The 21,628-nt window shown below is 40.6% G+C and overlaps 1 long non-coding RNA gene across 2 annotated transcripts in view; it reads right to left on the bottom strand.

Annotated features, from left to right (window-relative positions):
• The window catches only part of LOC123114101 (uncharacterized), a 37,877-nt gene extending 20,579 nt beyond the window's left edge, over positions 1-17,298 (bottom strand). The window contains exons 1-32 of one of the 2 annotated variants that reach the window (XR_006456409.1): positions 15,934-17,298; positions 15,583-15,684; positions 14,582-14,644; positions 14,440-14,500; positions 14,277-14,369; positions 14,119-14,193; positions 13,240-13,395; positions 12,555-13,158; positions 12,362-12,422; positions 12,104-12,246; positions 11,860-11,965; positions 11,663-11,710; positions 11,515-11,582; positions 10,464-11,329; positions 10,239-10,299; positions 9,981-10,078; positions 9,737-9,842; positions 9,540-9,587; positions 9,392-9,459; positions 8,343-9,206; positions 8,150-8,210; positions 7,891-7,987; positions 7,647-7,752; positions 7,450-7,497; positions 7,302-7,369; positions 6,287-7,125; positions 6,093-6,153; positions 5,835-5,932; positions 5,591-5,696; positions 3,301-3,348; positions 3,153-3,220; positions 2,913-2,967 (exon numbers count right to left, since the gene is read on the bottom strand). This is a non-coding gene — a long non-coding RNA (uncharacterized lncRNA). Of the gene's footprint in view, positions 1-2,912; positions 2,968-3,152; positions 3,221-3,300; positions 3,349-5,245; positions 5,314-5,590; positions 5,697-5,834; positions 5,933-6,092; positions 6,154-6,286; positions 7,126-7,301; positions 7,370-7,449; positions 7,498-7,646; positions 7,753-7,890; positions 7,988-8,149; positions 8,211-8,342; positions 9,207-9,391; positions 9,460-9,539; positions 9,588-9,736; positions 9,843-9,980; positions 10,079-10,238; positions 10,300-10,463; positions 11,330-11,514; positions 11,583-11,662; positions 11,711-11,859; positions 11,966-12,103; positions 12,247-12,361; positions 12,423-12,554; positions 13,159-13,239; positions 13,396-14,118; positions 14,194-14,276; positions 14,370-14,439; positions 14,501-14,581; positions 14,645-15,582; positions 15,685-15,933 lie in introns of both variants that reach the window. The other variant, XR_006456410.1, reaches the window with a different exon arrangement.
• Between the last annotated feature and the right edge of the window lie 4,330 nt (positions 17,299-21,628).

Raw genomic sequence — 21,628 nt, forward strand, 5'->3', positions numbered from 1 at the left:
AAAGAACGTAAATATACCTGCATTGTATGCAAACCCAACCTATCAGCATCATGTCTAGATCTACATGGTTGTACCTTAAATACTTAGAAAAGCATTATTCCAGTGATTGGACAACAATAATACAAAAGAGTATGGTATCCACATTCATAATCACAAAAAAGTTTAGAAAAAAGAATAGTGTTAGATCTGTTCAAATTCAACAAACAACAATCAATCCTGACATATAAAACACAAGTTATACAAACCACACCGTCAAGCAAATGCAATACACGCAGGTCACACAAGCACACACCCAATCAAGCACTTGCACACAATCAAGACAAAAGAAACAGACATAGATACGGACACATCACACATACAGTCACACACACAATGTAGCACTTGCACACAAGAAACAGACTCCCTCCACATTTTCACATCCGGGCTTGGGACCGGCAGAGGCAGTGTTAAGCCACAACAACCAATCATTCAGCAAAGCATACAAGCAACACACACACACAGTCAAGCCACACACAGTCATTGTCAAAATACAATACTCACACAGCCACACATCACAGTCAGATGCACAATATTCACACAATCACACACACAGAGTCAAACACACAGTAACGCATCACAGTCAAATGCAATATTCACACACAGTCAAACACACAGTGACACACACAGACAGTCAAGCCACACACACAAGAGAGTCAAGCCACACAAAGTCGGACACACAGAGAATGGAGTGCTTGCACACAAGAAACAGAAATAGATAGGGGCACAAACAGAAAGCAAATACATGAAAGACCGAGGTAAACTCCGAAAGCCATAAATAAATACCAGAACCTGAATGACTAAACTGATTTCTCCCGAGGCGGGAGGGTGATTCAGATCTTCGTTCCTGAAAACGATTAGAAGTTGATTAGGTTGATTAAGCGATTATCTTCAACACTACCCACAAGTTTGTAGGACTATGAACAAAAAAGTAAAGTTAAATGTGTTCTTGTTCTACTTACTAGAGAAAGCAAGGCATGTATCATGAGCAAAATTCTTATAGAAAATATGGCTAAGATAAGCCATTCATAGCTAATAAATTATATGTTTCAAGTTGACAACAGTGATTGCCTCTCATCGCTTCCAAGCCGGTGGCTAGCCTGAAATGGCATGAGCAACTTAAAATGTGAGTGACCACGATGTAAATGATTTATTCTTGAAAGCAAGAAAAGTAGCTTACCTCATGAGCAGCACCAACAGTCATATTAGAAAAGAAGATTTAGATGACATGTGATGTAATAAGCATCATATGAGTCAAAAATACTTGGGAATCAGTTTATGATCAAAGTTATCAAGGAATCAAGGATTCAGTTTAAAACAAGTCAGACAAACTGATCAAAATTCATAATCCGGCCATTTGAAAGGATAGAAACTTACCAATGATTTTGTGTATCTTGTAACTCCAATAATCCACTTGGTTTTGTCTTCTTTGACTTTAGCTATAGGTGAGAAGAACCTAAGAACAAATAGAAGTACCCGATTCCTGCAATGTTCAAATGTGTGGTACACGTTATGATGTGCAGGAAAGAATGAGGAGGTAGCAGGGGCTAGGAATGTGGTAACAAAGAGGGCCAAGGCTAGGCTATATTATCCCAATAAGATGCAAGTTGTTTGACGGTACCTTCTAGGAAGAACTTTTGCTATTTCTGCCCATCTATTCCCATATACCTGATGGGCATTAATCAGTGCATGTTCCTCCTCAATAGTCCAAGCTTCTCTCTGTATGTATGAATTCAAAATCAGCTTCATATTTACCAATCAGCTCTTCACATAACCAATGTGTTTCTAGATTAGTAAACATTCCCTATTTGTCTTGCACAAAGGGTGAAATGCAAAATACAATCCATAAACCATAAAAATAAAACAATCAAAAGAGTACCTCTCTTGACATGTCTTGCCTATATGTCCACCTTGCAATGAGACCATTTTGTTGGTCCATACTGCATTTTTTGAGCACAAATATCAGGTGCCAATAGGTAGTTATGGATACAGCGCATCTAAAAAGAGAAGTAGCAAAATTTGGCTAAATAAAAGTTTTGGGACTGTCGCAAAATGTAAAGAACGTAAATATACATGCATCGTATGCAAACCCAACCCATCAGCATCATGTCTAGATCTACATGGTTGTACCTTAAATACTTAGAAAAGCGTTATTCCAGTGACTGAACAACAATAATACAAAAAAGAGTATGGTATCCACATAAGACATAATCACAAAAAAGTTTAGAAAAAAGAATAGTGTTAGATCTGTTCAAATTCAACAAACAACAATCAATCCTGACATATAAAACACAAGTTATACAAACCACACCGTCAAGCAAATGCAATACACGCATGGTCACACAAGCACACACCCAATCAAGCACTTGCACACAATCAAGACAAAAGAAACAGACATAGATACGAACACATCACACACACAGTCACACACACAATGTAGCACTTGCACACAAGAAACAGACTCCCTCCACATTTTCACATCCGGGCTTGGGACCGGCAGAGGCAGTGTTAAGCCACAACAACCAATCATTCAGCAAAGCATACAAGCCACACACACACAGTCAAGCCACACATAGTCATTGTCAAAATACAATACTCACACAGTCACACATCACAGTCAAATGCACAATATTCACACAAACACACACACAGAGTCAAACACACAGTAACGCATCACAGTCAAATGCAATATTCACACACAGTCAAACACACAGACAGTCAAGCCACACACACAAGAGAGTCAAGCCACACAAAGTCGGACACACACAGAATGGAGAGCTTGCACACAAGAAACAGAAATAGATAGGGGCACAAACAAAAAGCAAATACATGAAAGACCGAAATAAACTCAGAAAGCTATAAAGAAATACCAGAACCTGAATGACTAAACTGATTTCTCTCGAGGCGGGAGGGTGATTCAGATCTTCGTTCCTAAAAATGATTAGAGGTTGATTAGGTTGATTAAGCGATTATCTTCAACACTACCCACAAGTTTGTAGGACTATGAACAGAAAAGAAAAGTTAAATGTGTTCTTGTTCTACTTACTAGAGAAAGCAAGGCATGTATCATGAGCAAAATTCTTATAGAAAATCTGGCTAAGGTAAGCCATTCATACCTAAAAAATTATACGTTTCAAGTTGACAACAGTGATTGCCTCTCATCGCTTCCAAGCCGGTGGCTAGCCTGAAATGGCATGAGCAACTTAAAATGTGAGTGACCACAATGTAAATGATTTATTCTTGAAAGCAAGAAAAGTAGCTTACCTCATGAGCAGCACCAACAGTCATATTAGAAAAGAAGATTTAGATGACCTCTGATGTAATAAGCATCATATGAGTCAAAAATACTTGGGAATCAGTTTATGATCAAAGTTATCAAGGAATCAAGGATTCAGTTTAAAACAAGTCAGACAAACTGATCAAAACTCATAATCCGGCCATTTGAAAGGATAGAAACTTACCGATGATTTTGTGTATCTTGTAACTCCAATAATCCACTTGGCTTCATCGTCTTTGACTTTAGCTATAGGTGAGAAGAACCTAAGAACAAATAGAAGTACCCGATTCCTGCAATGTTCAAATGTGTGGTACACGTTATGATGTACAGGAAAGAATGAGGAAGTGGCAGGGGCTAGGAATCTGGTAACAAAGAGGGCCAAGGCTAGGCTACATTATCCCAATAAGATGCAAGTTGTTTGACGGTACGTTCTAGGAAGAACTTTTGCTATTTCTGCCCATCTATTCCCATCCCGATGGGCATTAATCAGTGCATGTTCCTCCTCAATAGTCCAAGCTTCTCTCTGTATGTATGAATTCAAAATCAGCTTCATATTTACCAATCAGCTCTTCACATAACCAGTGTGTTTCTAGATTAGTAAACATTCCCTATTTGTCTTGCACAAAGGGGGAAATGCAAAATACAATCCATAAACCATAAAAATAAAACAATCAAAAGAGTACCTCTCTTGACATGTCTTGCCTATATGTCCACCTTGCATTGAGACCATTTTGTTGGTCCATACTGCATTTTTTGAGCACAAATATCAGGTGCCAATAGGTAGTTATGGATACAGCGCATCTAAAAACAGAAGTAGCAAGATTTGGCTAAATAAAAGTTTTGGGACTGTCGCAAAATGTAAAGAACGTAAATATACCTGCATTGTATGCAAACCCAACCCATCAGCATCATGTCTAGATCTACATGGCTGTACCTTAAATACTTAGAAAAGCGTTATTCCAGTGACCGGACAACAATATTACAAAAAAGAGTATGGTATCCACATAAGACATAATCACAAAAAAGTTTAGAAAAAAGAATAGTGTTAGATCTGTTCAAATTCAACAAACAACAATCAATCCTGACATATAAAACACAAGTTATACAAACCACACCGTCAAGCAAATGCAATACACGCATTGTCACACAAGCACACACCCAATCAAGCACTTGCACACAATCAAGACAAAAGAAACAGACATAGATACGAACACATCACACACACAGTCACACACACAATGTAGCACTTGCACACAAGAAACAAACTCCCTCCACATTTTCACATCCGGGCTTGGGACCGGCAGAGGCAGTGTTAAGCCACAACAACCAATCATTCAGCAAAGCATACAAGTCACACACACACAGTCAAGCCACACATAGTCATTGTCAAAATACAATACTCACACAGTCACACATCACAGTCAAATGCACAATATTCACACAATCACACACACAGAGTCAAACACACAGTAACGCATCACAGTCAAATGCAATATTCACACACAGTCAAACACACAGTGACACACACAGACAGTCAAGCCACACACACAAGAGAGTCAAGCCACACAAAGTCGGACACACACAGAATGGAGCGCTTGCACACAAGAAACAGAAATAGATAGGGGCACAAACAGAAAGCAAATACATAAAAGACCGAGGTAAACTCAGAAAGCTATAAAGAAATACCAGAACCTGAATGACTAAACTGATTTCTCTCGAGGCGGGAGGGTGATTCAGATCTTCGTTCCCGAAAACGATTAGAGGTTGATTAGGTTGATTAAGCGATTATCTTCAACACTACCCACAAGATTGTAGGACTATGAACAGAAAAGAAAAGTTAAATGTGTTCTTGTTCTACTTACTAGAGAAAGCAAGGCATGTATCATGAGCAAAATTCTTATAGAAAATCTGGCTAAGGTAAGCCATTCATACCTAAAAAATTATACGTTTCAAGTTGACAATAGTGATTGCCTCTCATCGCTTCCAAGTCGGTGGCTAGCCTGAAATGGCATGAGCAACTTAAAATGTGAGTGACCACAATGTAAATGATTTATTCTTCAAAGCAAGAAAAGTAGCTTGCCTCATGAGCAGCACCAACAGTCATATTAGAAAAGAAGATTTAGTTGACCTGTGATGTAATAAGCATCATATGAGTCAAATATACTTGGGAATCAGTTTATGATCAAAGTTATCAAGGAATCAAGGATTCAGTTTAAAACAAGTCAGACAAACTGATCAAAATTCATAATCTGGCCGTTTAAAAGGATAGAAACTTACCGATGATTTTGTGTATCTTGTAACTCCAATAATCCACTTGGTTTTGTCTTCTTTGACTTTAGCTATAGGTGAGAAGAACCTAAGAACAAATAGAAGTACCCGATTCCTGCAATGTTCAAATGTGTGGTACACGTTATGGTGTGCAGGAAAGAATGAGGAGGTGGCAGGGGCTAGGAATCTGGTAACGAAGAGGGCCAAGGCTAGGCTACATTATCCCAATAAGATGCAAGTTGTTTGATGGTACCTTCAGGGAAGAACTTTTGCTATTTCTGCCCATCTATTCCCATATATCCGATGGGCATTAATCAGTGCATGTTCCTCCTCCATAGTCCAAGCTTCTCTCTGTATGTATGAATTTAAAATCAGCTTCATATTTACCAATCAGCTCTTCACATAACCAGTGTGTTTCTAGATTAGTAAACATTCCCTATTTGTCTTGCACAAAGGGGGAAATGCAAAATACAATCAATAAACCATAAAAATAAAACAATCAAAAGGGTACCTCTCTTGACATGTCTTGCCTATATGTCCACCTTGCAATGAGACCATTTTGTTGGTCCGTACTGCATTTTTTGAGCACAAATATCAGGTGCCAATAGGTAGTTATGGATACAGCGCATCTAAAAACAGAAGTAGCAAAATTTGGCTAAATAAAAGCTTTGGGACTGTCGCAAAATGTAAAGAACATAAATATACCTGCATTGTATGCAAACCCAACCCATCAGCGTCATGTCTAGATCTACATGGTTGTACCTTAAATACTTAGAAAAGCGTTATTCCAGTGACTGGACAACAATAATACAAAAAAGAGTATGGTATCCACATAAGATAATCACAAAAAAGATTAGAAAAAAGAATAGTGTTAGATCTGTTCAAATTCAACAAACAACAATCAATCCTGACATATAAAACACAAGTTATACAAACCACACCGTGAAGCAAATGCAATACACGCATGGTCACACAAGCACACACCCAATCAAGCACTTGCACACAATCAAGACAAAAGAAACAGAGATAGATACGCACACATCACACACACAGTCACACACACAATGTAGCACTTACACACAAGAAATAGACTCCCTTCACATTTTCACATCCGGGCTTGGGACCGGCAGAGACAGTGTTAAGCCACAACAACCAATCATTCAGCAAAGCATACAAGCCACACACACACAGTCAAGCCACACACAGTCATTGTCAAAATACAATACTCACACAATCACACAGCACAGTCAAATGCACAATATTCACACAATCACACACACAGAGTCAAACAAACAGTAACGCATCACAGTCAAATACAATATTCACACACAGTCAAACACACAGTGACACACACTGACAGTGAAGCCACACACAAGAGCGTCAAGCCACACAAAGTCGGACACACACAGAATGGAGCGCTTGCACACAAGAAATAGAAATAGATAGGGGCACAAACAGAAAGCAAATACATGAATAAAGAAATCAGAACCTGAATGATTAAACTGATTTCTCTCGAGGTGGGAGGGTGATTCAGATCTTCGTTCCTGAAAACGATTAGAGGTTGATTAAGCAATTATCTTCAACACTACTCACAAGTTTGTAGGACTATGAACAGAAAAGAAAAGTCAAATGTGTTCTTGTTCTACTTACAAGAGAAAGCAAGGCATGTATCATGAGTAAAATTCTTATAGAAAATCTGGCTAAGGTAAGCCATTCATACCTAAAAAATTATACATTTCAAGTTGACAACAGTGATTGCCTCTCATCGCTTCCAAGCCGGTGGCTAGCCTGAAATGGCATGAGCAACTTAAAATGTGAGTGACCACGATGTAAATGATTTCTTCTTGAAAGCAAGAAAAGTAGCTTACCTCATGAGCAGCACCAAAAGTCATATTAGAAAAGAAGATTTAGATGACCTGTGATGTAATAAGCATCATATGAGTCAAAAATACTTGGGAATCAATTTATGATCAAAGTTATCAAGGAATCAAGGATTCAGTTTAAAACAAGTCAGACAAACTGATCAAAATTCATAATCCGGCCATTTGAAAGGATAGAAACTTACCGATGATTTTGTGTATCTTGTAACTCCAATAATCCACTTGGTTTTGTCGTCTTTGACTTTAGCTATAGGTGAGAAGAACCTAAGAACAAATAGAAGTACCCGATTCCTGCAATGTTCAAATGTGTGGTACACGTTATGATGTGCAGGAAAGAATGAGGAAGTGGCAGGGGCTAGGAATCTGGTAACAAAGAGGGCCAAGGCTAGGCTACATTATCCCAATAAGATGCAAGTTGTTTGACGGTACCTTCTAGGAAGAACTTTTGCTATTTCTGCCCATCTATTCCCATATACCCGATGGGCATTAATCAGTGCATGTCCTCCTCAATTGTCCAAGCTTCTCTCTGTATATGTATGAATTCAAAATCAGCTTCATATTTACCAATCAGATCTTCACATAACCAATGTGTTTCTAGATTAGTAAACATTCCCTGTTTGTCTTGCACAAAGGGGCAAATGCAAAATACAACCCATAAACCATAAAAATAAAACAATCAAAAGAGTACCTCTCTTGACATTTCTTGCCTATATGTCCACCTTGCATTGAGACCATTTTGTTGGTCCATACTGCATTTTTTGAGCACAAATATCAGGTGCCAATAGGTAGTTATGGATACAGCCCATCTAAAAACAGAAGTAGCAAAATTTGGCTAAATAAAAGTTTTGGGACTGTCACAAATGTAAAGAACGTAAATATACCTGCATTGTATGCAAACCCAACCCATCAGCATCATGTCTAGATCTACATGGATGTACCTTAAATACTTAGAAAAGCGTTATTCCAGTGACTGGACAACAATAATACAAAAAAGAGTATGGTATCCACATAAGACATAATCACAAAAAAGTTTAGAAAAAAGAATAGTGTTAGATCTGTTCAAATTCAACAAGCAACAATCAATCCTGACATATAAAACACAAGTTATACAAAGCACACCGTCAAGCAAATGCAATACACGCATGGTCACACAAGCACACACCCAATCAAGCACTTGCACACAATCAAGACAAAAGAAACAGACATAGATACGGACACATCACACACACAGTCACACACAATGTAGCACTTGCACACAAGAAACAGACTCCCTCCACATTTTCACATCCGGGCTTGGGACCGGCAGAGGCAGTGTTAAGCCACAACAACCAATCATTCAGCAAAGCAGACAAGCCACACACACAGTCAAGCCACACACAATCATTATCAAAATACAATACTCACACAGTCACACATCAGTCAAATGCACAATATTCACACAATCACACACACAGAGTTAAACACACAGTAACGCATCACAATCAAATGCAATATTCACACAAAGTCAAACACACAGTGACACACACAGACAGTCAAGCCACACACACAAGAGAGTCAAGCCACACAAAGTCAGACACACACAAAATGGAGCGCTTGCACACAAGAAACATAAATAGATAGGGACACAAACAGAAAGCAAATACATGAAAGACCGAAGTAAACTCAGAAAGCTATAAAGAAATACCAGAACCTGAATGACTAAACTGATTTCTCTCGAGGCGTGAGGGTGATTCAGATCTTCGTTCCTGAAAACGATTAGAGGTTGATTAGGTTGATTAAGCGATTATCTTCAACACTACCCACAAGTTTGTAGGACTATCAACAGAAAAAAAAAGTTAAATGTGTTCTTGTTCTACTTACTAGAGAAAGCAAGGCATGTAACATGAGCAAAATTCTTATAGAAAATCTGGCTAAGGTAAGCCATTCATACCTAAAAAATTATACGTTTCAAGTTGACAACAGTGATTGCCTCTCATTGCTTCCAAGCCGGTGGCTAGCCTAAAATGGCATGAGCAACTTAAAATGTGAGTGACCACAATGTAAATGATTTATTCTTGAAAGCAAGAAAAGTAGCTTACCTCATGAGCAGCACCAACAATCATATTAGAAAAGAAGATTTAGATGACCTGTGATGTAATAAGCATCATATGAGTCAAAATTACTTGGGAATCAGTTTATGATCAAAGTTATCAAGGAATCAAGGATTCAGTTTGAAACAAGTCAGACAAAATGATCAAAATTCATATTCCGGCCATTTGAAAGGATAGAAACTTACCGATGATTTTGTATATCTTGTAACTCCAATAATCCACTTGGTTTTGTCTTCTTTGACTTTAGCTATAGGTGAGAAGAACCTAAGAACAAATAGAAGTACCCGATTCCTGCAATGTTCAAATGTGTGGTACATGTTATGATGTGCAGTAAAGAATGAGGAAGTGGCAGGGGCTAGGAATCTGGTAACAAAGAGGGCCAAGGCTAGGCTACATTATCCCAATAAGATGCAAGTTGTTTGACGGTACCTTCTAGGAAGAACTTTTGCTATTTCTGCCCATCTATTTCCATATACCCGATGGGCATTAATCAGTGCATGTTCCTCCTCAATAGTCCAAGCTTCTCTCTGTATGTATGAATTCAAAATCAGCTTCATATTTATCAATTAGCTCTTCACATAACCAGTGTGTTTCTAGATTAGTAAACATTCCCTGTTTGTCTTGCACAAAAGGGGAAATGCAAAATACAATCCATAAACCATAAAAATAAAACAATCAAAAGAGTACCTCTCTTGACATTTCTTGCCTATATGTCCACCTTGCAATGAGACCATTTTGTTGGTCCATACTGCATTTTTTGAGCACAAATATCAGATGCCAATAGGTTTTTGAGCACAAATATCAGGTGCCAATAGGTAGTTATGGATACAGCGCATCTAAAAACAGAAGTAGCAAAATTTGGCTAAATAAAAGTTTTGGGACTGTCGCAAAATGTAAAGAACGTAAATATACCTGCATTGTATGCAAACCCAACCCGTCAGCATCATGTCTAGATCTACATGGATGTACCTTAAATACTTAGAAAAGCGTTATTCCAGTGACTGGACAACAATAATACAAAAAAGAGTATGGTATCCACATAAGACATAATCACAAAAAAGTTTAGAAAAAAGAATAGTGTTAGATCTGTTCAAATTCAACAAACAACAATCAATCCTGACATATAAAACACAAGTTATACAAACCACACCATCAAGCAAATGCAATACACGCATGGTCACACAAGCACACACCCAATCAAGCACTTGCACACAATCAAGACAAAAGAAACATACATAGATACAGACACATCACACACACAGTCACACACACACAATGTAGCACTTGCACACAAGAAACAGACTCCCTCCACATTTTCACATCCGGGCTTGGGACCGGCAGAGGCAGTGTTAAGCCACAACAACCAATCATTCAGCAAAGCAGACCAGCCACACACACAGTCAAGCCACACACAGTCATTGTCAAAATACAATACTCACACAGTCACACATCAGTCAAATGCACAATATTCACACAATCACACACACAGAGTCAAACACACAGTAACGCATCACAATCAAATGCAATATTCACACACAGTCAAACACACAGTGACACACACAGACAGTCAAGCCACACACAAGAGAGTCAAGCCACACAAAGTCAGACACACACAGAATGGAGCGCTTGCACACGAGAAAAAGAAATAGATAGGGGCACAAACAGAAAGCAAATACATGAAAGACCGAGGTAAACTCAGAAAGCTATAAAGAAATACCAGAACCTGAATGACTAAACTGATTTCTCTCGAGGCGTGAGGGTGATTCAGAACTTCGTTCCTGAAAACGATTAGAGGTTGATTAGGTTGATTAAGCGATTATCTTCAACACTACCCACAAGTTTGTAGGACTATGAACAGAAAAGAAAAGTTAAATGTGTTCTTGTTCTACTTACTAAAGAAAGCAAGGCATGTAACATGAGCAAAATTCTTATAGAAAATCTGGCTAAGGTAAGCCATTCATACCTAAAAAATTATACGTTTCAAATTGACAACAGTGATTGCCTCTCATTGCTTCCAAGCCGGTGGCTAGCCTGAAATGGCATGAGCAACTTAAAATGTGAGTGACCACAATGTAAATGATTTATTCTTGAAAGCAAGAAAAGTAGCTTACCTCATGAGTAGCACCAACAATCATATTAGAAAAGAAGATTTAGATGACCTGTGATGTAATAAGCATCATATGAGTCAAAAATACTTGGGAATCAGTTTATGATCAAAGTTATCAAGGAATCAAGGATTCAGTTTGAAACAAGTCAGACAAAATGATCAAAATTCATATTCCGGCCATTTGAAAGGATAGAAACTTACCGATGATTTTGTGTATCTTGTAACTCCAATAATCCACTTGGTTTTGTTTTCTTTGACTTTAACTATAGGTGAGAAGAACCTAAGAACAAATAGAAGTACCCGATTCCTGCAATGTTCAAATGTGTGGTACATGTTATGATGTGCAGGAAAGAATAAGGAAGTGGCAGGGGCTAGGAATCTGGTAACAAAGAGGGCCAAGGCTAGGCTACATTATCCCAATAAGATGCAAGTTGTTTGACGGTACCTTCTAGGAAGAACTTTTGCTATTTCTGCCCATCTATTCCCATATACCCGATGGGCATTAATCAGTGCATGTTCCTCCTCAATAGTCCAAGCTTCTCTCTGTATGTATGAATTCAAAATCAGCTTCATATTTACCAATCAGCTCTTCACATAACCAGTGTGTTTCTAGATTAGTAAACATTCCCTGTTTGTCTTGCACAAAGGGGGAAATGCAAAATACAATCCATAAACCATAAAAATAAAACAATCAAAAGAGTACCTCTCTTGACATGTCTTGCCTATATGTCCACCTTGCAATGAGACCATTTTGTTGGTCCATACTGCATTTTTTAGCACAAATATCAGGTGCCAATAGGTAGTTATGGATACAGCGCATCTAAAAACAGAAGTAGCAAAATTTGGCTAAATAAAAGTTTTGGGACTGTCGCAAAATGTAAAGAACGTAAATATACCTGCATTGTATGCAAACCCAACCCATCAGCATCATGTCTAGATCTACATGGTTGTACCTTAAATACTTAGAAAAGCGTTATTCCAGTGACTGGACAACAATAATACAAAAAAGAGTATGGTATCCACATAAGACATAATCACAAAAAAGTTTAGAAAAAAGAATAGTGTTAGATCTGTTCAAATTCAACAAACAACAATCAATCCTGACATGTAAAACACAAGTTATACAAACCACACCGTCAAGCAAATGCAATATTCACACACAATCACACACATAGTCAAGCCATACACACACAGTCAAGCCACACACATATTCACCATCAAGCCACACACAATCTCACACACACAGTCAAGCCCATTCACACAGTCAAGCCACACACACAATCAAGCCACACACATAATCAAGCCACACACACAAAGTCAAGCCAGTCACACACACAGAATGGAGCGCTCGCACACAAGAAACAAGGATAGATAGGGGCACAAAGAGAAAGCTAATACATGCAAAACTAAAGTAAACCCAGAAAACTATAAAGAAATTCTAGAACTTGAATGAGTAAATTGATTTCTCTAGAGAGGTGAGGGTGATTCAGATCTTCATTCCTTAAAGGGAATAATATATGTTCCACTGAGACTGTCGAACCGAAGAGAAACCATGCAGTTAGATGAAGGATTCTAACTAACCAGTTGGAAAAGTGGGTCCTCGGGTAAATATTTCAATGTGAACTCCCTTCGGCACGAGTATCTTGGGTCGGGTAAATATTTCAATGTGAACCCCCTTTGGCACGAGTATCTTGGGTCTGTATTACGTAGAACTCCATGACCATAGCCAGGAACAACCTATGGATGCAACCAGACATCAGTAATTTATATTTTTTGCTTGTAAGTTCAAATAAGATCAACAGTGAAAAGCAACCTTAGATCTCTATCTCAGATCTCTTGTTCAGCATTCAACTAGAATACTTTAATAGTGCAAATTTCCCATAAACTCATAAACAATAGTCAATGTTAAATCTCAGAATGGGCATGCGTGCAATGGAGGTGGTAACAACTTAACCCAGTGAGATTAAAATTCTAAGTAAATGGCGCGACTCCATAAAGCCGCATAGCATCGATGGTTTCTAATTGGCAAAACAGGATCAAGAGACAAGACGATAATGATGGTTACAAGTTACTGTAGCAATTAATGATAATAAGCTGAATAAACAAGGTATGAGATCACAGGACACTGAGATGAACTAAGAGCCAATAGCTTGTACAATGTAGCAAGAACACGAGAGCGTTGTGGACCAGCACCAGCCAATATTGTGCATGTTATAGCAGCAGCAAGAAACATGTTCCATCAAGATTTTTGAGAATAAAATATGGAGACAATATCAGTTCCAAACACGACTTGCTAATAACCACTGCAGTACTTAAACATGAGCATCAAGTAGGGTAATTTATTACATACAGCCACTACACCGGCAAGGTAAAACAAAGAACCATACAAGACAGAACATTAAAAAGGAGTAAATTGCAGAAGAGAGAAACAAATCTACAACTGAATGGAGTAAGCCTTACTCATCCCCAATTTGGCGTTGCTCAGATACCATAGTATCGAATTGAAGCTTCCAAGAATTTACTCGCATAGCAGACCTACAAGAGATATAAGAAGGGAACTAAATTTTAATCCTTAGTTGTAGACAGATAGATTATTAACTGTTTCTGAACCAACAAACCTTGTATTGTAATTTCAGAACTTCCTGGTTGCTGTTTGTGACCAAAAACGAGGCTTTGTTGATAAAAGCTTCAGCATTCACTGCATCATCATCCTACGAAATTAAGAACTACATTAGTCTAGCTGACAATGCAATGACGACAAAGGTTAAAAACAAGACTAACCTCCAAATAGAGTCGTTCAATCTGGACGCACTTGGATAATTTGTTTGTGTCATCAAGCATCCTGGTTTTTAAGAAGATGGTCAGATTTCCCGGACTTCGAAAATCCAGTGACATGTAAAGAGAGACAAAAGCTTGTTTCAACCTGATTCCTGAGTCCAAGTCAATGCCAGCACAGTTCTGCAAGCTTCTCTCTAATCACTACAACCTGCATATAGATAGCCAGCATGGTTATAGATCAAGAATGTTGCAACACTTTTTTACTCCCTCCGTAAACTAATATAAGAGCGTTTAGAACACTACTACTTAATATTAGTTTACAGAGTGTTCTAAACGCTCATAATAACAACAAGGTCAATTACAAAGTCACCAAAGATATAGTGAGAAGTTACAAAGCCCACAGAAACAGATTTATGTCAGTTATTTGTGGTAGTGAAACAAATCTAGAGATAAACATTCTCTATGAGATTTACATGAAGACACTGGAATACCAGTAAATTCACTGGATGATTTTCTTCCACAAGATGACAAGCATGATGCAGGCATTCTTTGCACATTTTTCTACACAGGTATAAACTAACCAGCTTCGGTCTACATAATCTTTCAATACTAGGTAAAGGACAGACCCAGTGCATAGAAGTCCCACACAAGGTGGGGTCTGGGGAGGGATTATAAAATTAAAATGAGCACACTTATTCTTTGTTTACTTTGATGGTAGCTAATACCTAGAAATATGAATAGCTAAGACCTTTTGACATGATTGCAATAAATAGAAATCATACTGCTCATTAATGGCTAATTTCGGTGTCTGTTTTCAGCAGCTTAACAAAGTTTAATCCCACAAGACATTATAAATTGCAACTTCAACAGGAACTACCAAATAGTAACACAAAAGAAGACATAGATATTTAGATTTCTGAAATGCGGTGCATAAGAGGGACATGATGCACGAAGGTATACATAGATATTTAGGTTTCTACAATGCAACCCATGTGAGCATAAAATGAGTGGCAACTGTAATTCCCTATATTGCATTATTTTCTCTATTCGCAAACAAGATCACGAGGTATTTATAAAACTATAGTCCTTGAGCAATAATTAGTGCTTGATAATTGAATAGATATAACTCGATTTGAGATAAGCTACCTTTCCACTCTTCAGTGTCTTCCATACATATTCTTTAAGTTGGTCGGTTGTGATGTTACTCCCAGTCTGTTTCATTATAGATTTGATTCATAGCAACACTTCCTGCAGTATATGGTGACTATTCTCAGTTTATGCGCATCAAAACAGTAAATACAGCATTTTAAAATAACAAGGCATATGTTTTTCTTCTTCTTAACATCATGTGCAAAAGCAAGTGGGTAAATAGCATAGCCACAAGTTCTGCAATTTGTTCATTTATTACGAACAATTTGTTCCAGGAGATCCATTTGGGAAGCACAAATTGAGCATGATGTGGCAGAGAACATCAACTACACATAAAATCAAGTGTACCTGATTAGCCAGGCCGTGCAGTGGCCCAGCCAAACTGTTCAGTGTCCTTAGCAACCCAATAAAGAGCAAATGTGACATGTCCAGATCCACAAGTCTGTACCTTGAATACTTAGAAAAGCATTAGAATATGATATCCACATAACACACATATCACAAAAAAGTTCAGAAAAAAGAATAGTCAATTGTCTGCACTAAACAAGTATTGGTGTGTTACCTCAGGAACTACCAATACCAAGTTAGCATAAATGATTATATTCGTCAAGACATCAATCACTCCAAGGAAAATTTGTAAGAGATGTGGTTAACTTGGATGAAACACACCATATCTAGTATACTAGCACAGAAGTGATATCAATATTTCTACGTTCCACATCAGATAGTGTAAAACACACCATAGATAGTATAAACACACCACGGCCTACATGGTTTGCACCTCTGAACGCATCCCCATATATGGAAAGATAGACATTGGGAACATAGGCAAAGCATTACAAGAAGAACCCAATTCGAAAGAACATAAGCAGCCATCAGAAGAACCATAACGAATCACACCATCTCTGCGAATAAGATGGGGTTATTCAAGAACGTAAGAACAACCGTAACGACCACGAGCCAAATTAGAGTATCACAAGGGCGCATGCGTTTGAGGTCTGGAAATCACCGACGATCAACGCAGCGACGAAACCGATCTGAAACTGACCTTACTCTGGCCTCTCCCCGTCTCCGTAATCCAAATTCAAAACCAGACGGCGAACACAAAACGCGGGAACGCAAAACGTAATCGTTCATCGCTCGCCGCAAACACGAAATGCGGGATCGTGAGTGTCTCTCAGATAACAGAAGTGCACGCAGAAGTTCAATGATCCAACAAGCTCAGAATCAATATTAACTACTCAATGATCCAACAAACATTACAACAGAATTTTATGCAATAGGATGTCAGAAACTCAATGATCGCACTACAAATTAATTGTCACAAAGTCTAGGAAAATCTAGAAAAGCATTATTCCAGTGACTGGACATGAATAATACAAAAAAAAGAATATACTATCAACATAAGACATAGCAAAACACGCGTATCACTAAAAAATAAGAAAAAAGAAGTTAGCTGTCTACACTAAACAAATACGGAGTACTAGGTCACTAATCACAATACCGAGTTGATGCCATAAAATTTATCATGACAAGCAATAATTTTTCAAGCACACTAACTGGGGATTAGTTCATTGACTTGGAGAAGGCCTATGATAAGATACCGCGGAATGTCATGTGGTGGGCCTTGAAGAAACACAAAGTCCCAGCAAAGTACATTACCCTCATCAAGGACATGTACAATAATGTTGTGACAAGTGTTCGAACAAGTGATGTCGACACCGATGACTTCCCGATTAAGATAGGACTGCATCAGGGGTCAGCTTTGAGCCCTTATCTTTTTGCATTGGTGATGGATGAGGTCACAAGGGGTATACAAGGAGATATCCCATGGTGTATGCTCTTTGCGGATGATGTGGTGCTAGTTGACGATAGTCGGACGGGGGTAAATAGGAAGTTAGAGTTATGGAGACAAACCTTGGAATCGAAAGGGTTTAGGATTAGTAGAACTAAAACCGAGTACATGATGTGCGGTTTCAGTACTACTAGCTGTGAGGAGGAGGAGGTTAGCCTTGATGCCCAGGTGGTACCTCGGAAGGACACCTTTCGGTATTTGGGGTCAATGTTGCAGGAGGATGGGGGTATTGATGAAGATGTGAACCATCGAATCAAAGCCGGATGGATGAAGTGGCGCCAAGCTTCTGGCATTCTCCGTGACAAGAGAGTGCCACAAAAGCTAAAAGGCAAGTTCTACAGGACGGCGGTTCGACCCGCAATGTTGTATGGCGCGGAGTGTTGGCCGACTAAAAGGCGACATGTTCAACAGTTAGGTGTGGCGGAGATGCGTATGTTGAGATGGATGTGTGGCCACACGAGGAAGGATCGAGTCCGGAATGATGATATACGAGATAGAGTTGGGGTAGCACCAATTGAGGAGAAGCTTGTCCAACATCGTTTGAGATGGTTTGGGCATATTCAGCGCAGGCCTCCAGAAGCTCCAGTGCATAGCGGACGGCTAAAGCGTGCGGAGAATGTCAAGAGAGGGCGGGGTCGACCGATTTTGACATGGGAGGAGTCCGTTAAGAGAGACCTGAAGGATTGGAGTATCGACAAAGAGCTAGCTATGGACAGGGGTGCGTGGAAGCTTGCTATCCATGTGCCAGAGCCATGAGTTGGTTGCGAGATCTTATGGGTTTCACCTCTAGCCTACCCCAACTTGTTTGGGACTAAAGGCTTTGTTGTTGTTGTTGTTGTTGTTGTTGTTGTTGTACACTAACTGGGGATTAACAAATGTCAGAGCAAAAAAGTTGGGCTAGTCAACTAGATCACCATCATCACATGAAAACAAGCAGCACATGTCCACGTTATAGGTTTGTTGAAATTTTTGTCCAAAGGAAAGGGACACGACAGAATTCATGGATAAATAAACATGCGCATCAACATGTGATGAACGTGCTTTCATGGATAAATAAATTCTGGAGTTATGCTCACAACAGAAATATATATATATGCCCAGTGTGCAATGACAAAATTCTTGAGTTATGCTATTCAATCTAGAATGTAGTCTAAGGGGAACTAACTAGCAGCAGCTCATCTAGAACTAATAGCAACATCAGGAAGAAAAGAAGGAACCTTTGTCCAACAGTAGCAGCAGCAGGTGTTCAATTAGTTAAGCAGCAGGCAAAACAAAGCAAAGCATGATAAAAAAGAAACAAATTGGAAAGAACATAAACAGTCAACACCATCAGAACTAAGGAATCACCCCATCTAAGATGAGAGCACACACGCCAAAGGCCTAACCGGTACAACAAGAACTCAAGAATTGACAGAGGGCCAACAAGAACTGACAGAGGGCCAAGAATTGACAGAGTATCACAAGAGAGCAACGCAGGTGACGTAACCGAGGAACCGGTCTGAACTAGCACGATAAACGAACATCGCTCCCCGTCTCCGGCCGTAATCCAATTTCGAAACCAGACCTCGTTCATTCCTGCAACCGACGCAAACACGGAACCCAGGACCCGGAGTGCCTCTCGGATAACAGAATCGCACGCAGAAAGAAAGAATTGCTAGTTCGCAAACGAGATGGAGACCCCCGACGAGGCGAGACGGACCAAGAACACACGAGCGCATCGGGACAACGGCGAGGACGAGCGAAATCGAACCGGACGCGACTCTACACGGACGATGATGAAGACGAGCAAAATCTAATCGGACGCTACTCCACACAGACGACGGCGAGGACGAGCAAAATTGAAGCGTACGCGATTCCACACGGATGACGGCGACGAGCAAAATCGAACCGGATGGCAACTCTAGACGGACGAAGGCGACAAGCAAAATCAAACCGGACGAGACCCCAAACGGGCGATGGCGAGGACGAGCAAAATCAAACCAGGCGCAATCCCAAATGGACGAATTGAGCACGAGCAGAAACCAAATCTTGCGTGGTTCTAAACCTAAACGGGCGGGGAATCGAGGACGAGCGAATCCAAACCAGGCGCGAGGAGGCGAGGCGAGGCGGGAGGCACGACCCGGGGCCCCGGACGAAGGGAGGAGGAGCATACCGGCGGGCCACGGCCAGAGTGCGGGGAGGGAGGACAGGGCGCGCCTGGCCGTGGGCGGGCCGCCGGGGAAGGGGCGGTGGCGCCGGCCAGGTCCTTGCCGGAGGCGGCTTGGGCGGGCGGCGGAAACCGGAGGGGAGTGGAGCTGGTGGTGGTGGGTTGGGGCTTGATGCGGACCGGGTGCGCAGGGCGACGGGTCGGTCGGTCGGTCGGCAACGCGGTGCGGCGCGGAGATATTACCGTTGGGAGCTCAGATTGGGATCGGGTGCTCGATGCGGTTTGGGAAATTTCTAGTTTTTGTTAGGGTGGAAAACCAATTTTATTCGTGGAATTCCACAAGAAGTGGGATACATCTGGGGTCATGTGGAGTGCCAAGCCATACATGGTGTCCTGGGCCCTGCTCAAACAAAACTTAGCTAATCTAGGTGCTTCATAATTAACAGCACGACTCTCGAAAGTAAAAGAACATTGAAAAAGAGAAACTTTCAGATTAATCTCACTAATGATAGCTCCATATTGTCCTCGGGTTTTCCTTGTAATATCGAAGACCACCTGTTGGCAGTCCGACGCCACTATAAACTGGTGGATACCCAGATCTTCGGCGAGGGCTAGAGCCTCCCGACACGCCATTGCTTCCAAGGTAGCTGGATCCGTGACTCCTTCAATCACCAGCGCCGAGCTACCGAGAAAATTTCCCCCTTCGTCCCTGCATATTGCCACAGCAGAACCTCCTGTTTTCCCTCGAACTCCAGCGTCCACATGTATTTTGCAGTAACCTTGGGGTGGCCTCTTTGCGTGATTCTTTGCACCGAAAACGTCCGGCTCGTCCTTGTTTGCTCCTTATTGCCTTTGAGGGCTCCGAGCTCAGTAATGAAGCTCGTGATGAAACCATGTGTAGCATGGGGGCTCTAGAAAATTGACTCGTGGATGGCCTTGTGTCTTGCATGCCAAATTGACCATAGTGTCACCGCCACGAGGACAAAATCATCGTGAGAGAATGAGTCTATCAGTGTGAAAAGCCATTGTTTCGCCTTAGGCTCAGTAGTGGTTATGATTTTATGTGTGATCTCTTCCCCCGTAAGTGCCCATACGCTTCTTGACGAGGTGCATTCTACCAGTGAGTGACGCCATGAATCCCGTGCACCACACAGTCCGCCCTGTGGAGAGTCAGCCATGTGCCGGTGACCACGCACATCGTTCGTCGAAAGTGAATGTTTGGCAAGCCGCCATAAGAACATGCGCACTTTTCCTGGGACCTCCATTTTCCACAGGGTTTTCCAAGCTCCCTCCTCTGACCTTGTACTAGACGGCCCTGGTCCCTCTTCAAGCCATGCTTCTCTACGAGCTCTCGTCGCAACCAACATGTTGTAAGCAGACTTCACCGTGAAATTGCCATGTTTTTCGTGATGCCAAGCCCAAAAGTCTGGGAGATTACGGGTACACAGCGGGATCCCAGTATCACTTGAGCATCCATCGGCAGGAACGTCGCCTGAACCAACTGTTTATTCCATGAAGCAGAGTTGCTCAATATCAACTAAGACACCAGCGTTGGTGGATTGGCCATCAGACATCCATAAGGTTGCTTCTGTTCGTCTCTGGGTAACCAGTTTTGTGTCCATATCGTCATAGTGGCTCCATTACCGATTCTCTTGATCAGACCAAGTTTTAGGGTATCCCTTCCTTCTAAAACCGCTCTCCAAACTTGACTTGGATGGCCCCCCAGATCGGCAACCAGAAAATCTTTGTTTGGGTAATAGACGCTCTTCAGAATTCTTGCACTCAGGGACTCGGGATTCTGTAAGAGACGCCAAGCCTGGCGGACCATCATAGCTAAGTTGAATAACTCGAAATCCTTGAATCCCAAGCCACCCATGCTTTTGGGCTGGGTCATAGATTTCCACGAAACCCAGTGGGGTTTTCTTTTTCCCTCTTTGCTTCCCCACCAAAATTTTCTGATAAGCATATTAAGGTGTTCACACAACCCTCTAGGTAGCTTGAAACACGACATAGAGAAGACCGGGACTGCCTGGGCCACCGCC

Source organism: Triticum aestivum, chromosome 1B, assembly GCF_018294505.1.
Source record: "Triticum aestivum cultivar Chinese Spring chromosome 1B, IWGSC CS RefSeq v2.1, whole genome shotgun sequence".
Taxonomy (NCBI): Eukaryota; Viridiplantae; Streptophyta; class Magnoliopsida; order Poales; family Poaceae; genus Triticum; species Triticum aestivum.